The sequence below is a fragment of the Maylandia zebra genome, linkage group LG19 (genome assembly GCF_041146795.1).
Source record: "Maylandia zebra isolate NMK-2024a linkage group LG19, Mzebra_GT3a, whole genome shotgun sequence".
NCBI classification, from domain to species: Eukaryota; Metazoa; Chordata; class Actinopteri; order Cichliformes; family Cichlidae; genus Maylandia; species Maylandia zebra.
The window spans coordinates 196,288-203,244 of NC_135185.1; the positions used below are offsets into that span (position 1 = coordinate 196,288).

The 6,957-nt window shown below is 44.5% G+C and overlaps 1 long non-coding RNA gene across 1 annotated transcript; it reads right to left on the reverse strand.

Moving 5' to 3' along the window:
* Positions 1-259: 259 nt before the first annotated feature.
* Positions 260-1,411, reverse strand: LOC143414073 (uncharacterized). Its single transcript, XR_013094632.1, has 2 exons — positions 1,095-1,411; positions 260-507 (listed from the first exon to the last, which is right to left on the reverse strand). It is a non-coding gene; the product is annotated as an uncharacterized LOC143414073 (long non-coding RNA).
* Positions 1,412-6,957: the final 5,546 nt, after the last annotated feature.

The following is a 6,957-nucleotide window of genomic DNA, read 5'->3' on the forward strand; positions in this document are numbered from 1 at the left end:
TGGGTCCACACCAGAGAGTGTTAATTTAACTCTTTTTGGAGAGTTGGTACGTTAACTCTGATTTAGTGTTAAACACCAAATCTGTCTGGAGTTGATAATTTAACACTTGGTGTTAAGAGTTTATATATTAACTCTCAAAGAGTATTTTAGTTTAACTACGTAAGAGTTATCTTCTAATTCATTCTAAAAAGCGGGAATTTTACTGTTCTGAACTTCTAGAAATTTCTTTTGGAAATAAACATTTACTAAAAAGATGCAATGGTTTTTGAAAAACATTTATTCTGAACTGTGCACCACAATTTCAAAACATTTTCTGAAAGATGTAACAGTATACATGTTCTCACTTTCATTAGAATTTTGTTTATCAAAAGGTCTGACATGGTAAATGCAAATAACAGCATCTCATCACTTATTTCTTCAATACAATATGCATGTCCTTCATTCATCCCTTTGTGGAACTTCAACGCACTTCTGCTGTCCCCCATATTCCATCTTCACAAGCATATCCTGTGCGGAGATCGAATAAAAATTAGTTGACACTAATTAATGGCACAAATAATCCAGTAAACAATTGCAGCACAGTAAAAAAAAAAAAAAAGGAATCCTCTTTGAGCCATTACTTGTGTAAAGTATTTTCCCAAAAGACAAGGACACAGGCAACAGGTAATACTGAACTAAATGTAAAACCTCAACCTTTTTCATTTTTACCTAAACCGTGTGCACCAAACTCTGGAGGGATCTATGCTAACGTAGAATCCAGTCAGGACGCCTGCTACTGCTGTTTGCTCGGTTTATTTTTTATGGGCGATCGTTTTCAGGCTTCAAGCAGCACCATTATACCAACATTTCACATTCTACACATTGTTTTAGGCGTATTTGACCAAAAGTTTGACTGAAAATTCACATGCAAGCTTTTTTTCAAGGCTGTGGTATTTGCCCGCAAACAATACCTTTCAGCTAGCTAAAACAGAATATTATGCTATCAGCGAGCAACATGGCTAATGCCTTTCACACAGCTTTGTCTCAACTCCAAAGAGCCACAGAAGTAAAAGCTCATAATAATAATTGAAACAATCTTTGAAAAAATGACTTACCAAGCATGGCAAACAACTCAAATATGTAGAGCAAAATGTTCTGAAACGGCTTCACTTCAGCTTCGATTGGAGCCGTGCTGGGGGCGGAGTCTGTGAATTTACTCTGTTGGTGTCATAGCCCCTGTAGGAGTTCAGAGTTAAGAGGTCAAGAGTTAATGTTTCCATTGTAACACCTCCAGATTTGACAGAGAAACACTCATTTTTAACACTCGATTTTAACTACTATCATTTTACACCTCAGAGTTACATTAAAAGAATGTGACTCTGCTTAGAGTAAAATTAACTCTACTTTTGCAAGGAGACTATTAACACCAAAACATTTAACACTTTTGAATTTGCTGTGTACTAGTAGAATTTCTTGATGTCCACCATTTCCTGCATTTGTCCTTTGTTCATCCCATGCAGGGGCTTGGTCATCCATAGAAGAATAGAATAATCCTTTAATTCTCCCACAAAGGGAAATGTGGTTGTAACAGCAGCCAAAAAGACACATACACAAACAAACAGTACACAGGGCACAGGACAGAAACATTAAGGACAATGGTTACTATAAACAGAGTACTGTACAGTTATTAAATTAAATAAAAATAATTACAGATAAGAGGCAGAGCAGGTTGTAGTGCGAATCGGTTAATTAACTTATTGCAGTTACAGCGCAGATGTAAACATCTATGTTTGTTGGGAGCAGTTCTGGTTGTACAGTCTGACAGCTGCAGGGAGGAAGGACCTGCAGAAACGCTCCTTCATGCATCGAGGATTCAATTCAATTCAATTCAATTTTATTTATATAGCGCCAAATCACAACAAAAGTCGCCTCAAGGCGCTTCATAGATACAGAGAAAAACCCAACAATCATATGACCCCCTATGAGCAGCACTTTGGCGACAGTGGGAAGGAAAAACTCCCTTTTAACAGGAAGAAACCTCCAGCAGAACCAGGCTCAGGGAGGGGCGGGGCCATCTGCTGTGATTGGTTGGGGTGAGAGAAGGAAGACAGGATAAAGACATGCTGTGGAAGAGAGACAGAGGTTAATAACAGATATGATTCAGTGCAGAGAGGTCTGTTAACACATAGTGAGTGAGAAAGGTGACTGGAAAGGAAAAACTCAATGCATCATGGGAATCCCCCGGCAGCCTACGTCTATTGCAGCATAACTAAGGGAGGATTCAGGGTCACCTGGTCCAGCCCTAACTATATGCTTTAGCAAAAAGGAAAGTTTGAAGCCTAATCTTGAAAGTAGAGATAGTGTCTGTCTCCCGAATCCAAACTGGAAGCTGGTTCCACAGAAGAGGGGCCTGAAAACTGAAGGCTCTGCCTCCCATTCTACTTTTAAATACTCTAGGAACAACAAGTAGGCCTGCAGAGCGAGAGCGAAGTGCCCTAATAGGGTGATATGGTACTACAAGGTCATTAAGATAAGATGGGGCCTGATTATTTAAGACCTTGTATGTGAGGAGCAGGATTTTGAATTCAATTCTGGATTTAACAGGAAGCCAATGAAGGATGCAGCAGTCTGTCACTGAAGCAGCTCTGCAGTTCAGCAACATCTACATGCATGGGGTGGGAGACTCTGTCCATCAGAGATGTTATTTTGGCCACAGTCCTTCTGTCTCACACCACCTGCACTGGGTCCAGGGTGCATCCCAGAACAGAGCTGGCCTTCCTAATGAGTTTATCCAACCTCTTCCTCTCAGCTGCCGATAAACCGCTGCTCCAACATACAACACTGTAAAAAATGACAGATGCCACCACAGAGTCATAGAAGGTCTTTAAAAGCGCTCCCTGGACTCCAAATGACCTCAGCCGCCTCAGCAGGTAGCGTCTGCTCTGACCCTTCCTGTAAAGAGCATCAGTGTTGTGGCTCCAGTCCAGTTTATTATTCAGGTGAACACCCAGGTACCTATAAGAGTCCACTATCTCAATGTCCACTCCCTGGATGTTCACCGGTGTCAGTGTGGTGGGTCTGCGTCTCCGGAAGTCCACCACCGACTCCTTCGTTTTCCAGGCGTTGATCAGCAGGTGGTTCTGCTGACACCAGTCAACAAAGTCCAGAGTCCACTACCTGTACTCTGAGTCGTCCTCACCTGTGATGATGCCGACTATGGCAGAGTCGTCAGAGAACTTCTGTAGGTGGCAGCGTGGGGAGTTGATGGAGACGTCTGCAGTGTAGAGGGTGAAGAGGAACGGTGCCAGCACAGTGTGGGGCCCCCGTACTGCAGACCAGCGTGTCAGAGACAGCCCTGTGTCCTCACATACTGTGGGCGTCCTGTGAGGTAGTCCAGTATCCACTGGGACATGTGGTGGTCCACTCCCGATAGCTCCAGCTTGTCTCTCAGAAGTCGTGGCTGGATGGTGTTGAAAGTAGAGATGGCACGATACCACTTTTTTATGTCCGATACCGATACCGATATCATAAATTTGGATATCTGCCGATACCGATATGAATCCGATATAGTGTTTTTTAATCAACAAAACTGTTTTTTAAATATCTTGCTGCATTTTGTATAAGTTCATACTCAAGTTTAAAACAACAACTACACTAAAGCTATTCTGTTATACCTGTATGCAAAAAAAAATATTTCATAGTTCAGCAACACTGATCAATCTAATAAACTTAAACCTACACCATCCTCCCTATTCTGGTATTTTAAAGAGTACTTAGCGTAAATATTAAGCAACCTAACTAATAGGGTTCCAACTCCCAGCAACAACAAAAATAAATAAATAAAAAATAGGGAACCACCCCTCACGCTCCACCTCATGATGCTTAATCGACGTAATCAACCTTAATTTGATGCAGTGTGAAAAAAAATGCACAGAAATCAATTATTTTTCAAGAAATATTAAATAGATTCAACATCTTTCTTCAACAAAATTGCAGACTGCACAGATGGTACCTTCCCAAAGTAAAAAGTACTATAGCTTACTAGGGTATATATATTAGACTTAATAGTCACTATATACAGTAATGGACTTCTATTCATTTTACATCAGATTAAAACTTTGGGTGTAAGATTCAGATAAATATTAAATAATTAAAAGCTAGACATTTTAAATGAGAATAAGAAAGAAAAGTATGTCTTTGTGCCACCTTTTCCCTGTTAATGCCCTATCGGCCCCCCTGGCTAAACTTTGCTAGATCCGCCCCTGCACAGTTACCAGCGTCAGCTACGTAGAAAAAGATCCTCGAGTAGAAAGTAATATTAAATACATTCTAACAACAGCTGATCAAGCTTAAACGTGCTGCTGTTGTTCAGCCGCTGGTTTCCTCTTTCTGGTGCAAAGTGGGCCAAAAGCAAACTAGAGACACGGACTCACGACAGAAAAGCCGATCAGCTGATCGTTAAGCAGTTTCATGATTGAAGTAGCAGCCGGAGAGCGAGAGGCAGTCGCTTGTTAAGCTTAACGCAGGAATGCTTTACAAACATTCAGAGATGGACTTACACACTTGCTTTACTTCTCTCGGGGATAACTTTGTCGGAGATGAAATGCCGGGTTGCTAGCGAAGCTCGAAATGCTATCCAGACCACCACAGGTCCTGCATGCCACAGCCGCTCTATCACGTGATGCATACTGCTCCGACGTGCTAACGTTCTGAGGTGAGTTACGGCGTGTTGCAAGTTTTGTGAGGTGCTTTCGTGATATTTAATGGATCGGATTACATTTTTTATTTTTCTCCGATATCCGATCCGGTAATTTAGGTCAGTATCGGACCGATACCGATACGTAATATCGGATCGGTCCATCTCTAGTTGAAAGCACTGGAGAAATCAAAGAACATGATCCTCACAGTGCTTCCAGGCTTCTCCAGGTGAGTCAGAGCTCGGTGCAGGAGGTAGATGATGGCGTCCTCCACCCCGATGCCAGGCTGGTAAGCAAACTGTAGCGGATCCAATGAAGACCTCACCAGGGGGCGCAGATGGTTTAGAACCAACCTCTCGAGGGTCTTCATCAGATGAGATGTCAGGGCTACTGGCCTGTAGCTGCTGAGGTCCTTGGGATGGGAGGTCTTTGGTACCGGTACCACACAGGAGGTCTTCCACAGCTGTGGAACTTTCCCCAGTGACAGGCTCAGGTTGAACAGCTATCCTAGGATGCCACACAGTTCATCTGCGCAGCATCTCAGGAGCCTGGAGCTGATGCCATCTGGACCTGCAGCCTTACGCACCTTGATCTTGTGAAGCTTGTTCCTCACTTGAAGTGCTGAGATGGAGAGAGGGGGTTTCGGGGGAGGGGTGTGTATGTTGGAGTCCACAGAAGCCGGGGGTGGGTGTGATGGCTGGGAGCTGGGATGTGTGAAGTCCTGAGATGAAGGACAGGACGTCCCTGAAGATGAAGGAGATTGCAGCAGGGGGGACGATGCTGGGGGAGGGGTGGGTGTTTGATCAAACCTATTAAAATATTTATTTAGGTCATTCACCCACCCCAAGTCTCCTGCAGCCTGGGGGGTTGGTTTTTGTCCTGAGATTGTCTTCAGGCTGTTCCAAACCCCTCTGATGTTGTCCTGTTGCAGCTGCTCTTCCATCTTCCTCCTGTAGTTTTCCTTCCCTTGCCTTATCTTCCATTTCAGCTTCTTCTGGACAACTCTCAACTCCTGTTTGTCTCCAGATCTAAAGACTCTTATTCTCCTTGAGGAGAGCCTTAATTTCAGGATTTATCCATGGCTTGTTGTTAGAAAAACAACGTACCTTTTTGATGGGTACGGTGTTGTCCACACAGAAGTTCATGTAATCCGTAATGCAGTCTGTGATGCTGTTGAGGTCATCCTCCAGGGGGCTGCAGAGGTCGTCCCACACAGTAGAATGGAAACAGTCCCTCAGGGCCTCTTCAGTCTCTGCCGACCATTTCCTTACTGTGCATTTCACAACTGGTTCTCTGTGTACCAGAGGTTTATACACAGGCTGGAGATGAACCAGGTTGTGATCTGAGCCCCCCAGGGGAGGGAGAGGTGATGAGCTGTATGCCTCCTTGGTGTTGGCATACAATAAGTCCAATGTTTTGTCTCTGGTGTAGCAGGTGACATACTGGGTGAAGGTGGGAGAGTGGAGGACAGGGAGATGTGATTAAAGTCCCCAGAGTTCAGGAAAAGGGCCTGAGGGTGCTGGTTACAGTGTGCAGGACCACACAGGCTGCTGCAGCGCTAGCAGAGGGCGGGACATACACAGCTATCATAATCACGTGTGTAAACTCTCGCGGTAGATAGTACGGTCTCATGCTAACCACTAGCAGCTCAATGTCCTTACAGCATAGCGTCTCTTTGATAGATAAATGCCCAGAGTTACACCATCTATCGTTCACAAACACAGCCAGACCCCCTCCTCTCTTCTGACCACTCTCCGTTGTTCTGTCGGCCCGGATCAGATGAAAACCATCCATGTTTACGTGTGAGTCCGGAGTTAGCGCAGTTAGCCACGACTCTGTGAAGCACATCAGGCTGCACTCCCTGTAGCTCCTGTGATGTCGGGTAAGAGCCGCCAGTTCGTCTACTTTATTGGGGAGAGATCTCACATTCCCCATAATTCCCCATAGTACCTCCTAACTTTACTGCGACGGCCCGAGTACCGCGTCTCTTCCTCCTCACCTCGCGAGGGATGTTAGCTTGCTCGGCGGTAGGCAGGGCAGCAGAGGCTCCGAGGGCTAACAGCTGATCCCTGCTGTAAACAATGGGAGGTCGGACCTCCACGCGCTCTCCGGAAAAAGACGCCGTAAAAAATGTAATAAAGAACATGATTGTCCATAGAATTCTGAGCTCCATTGTGGGGGACAGCAGTCCACAATAGAAAAACAAAAACAACAGAGAAACATATATTAAAGAGAAAAAAAGGACATGGTCAGGTCGGAGCTGCTGATACTGGCTGCCAGC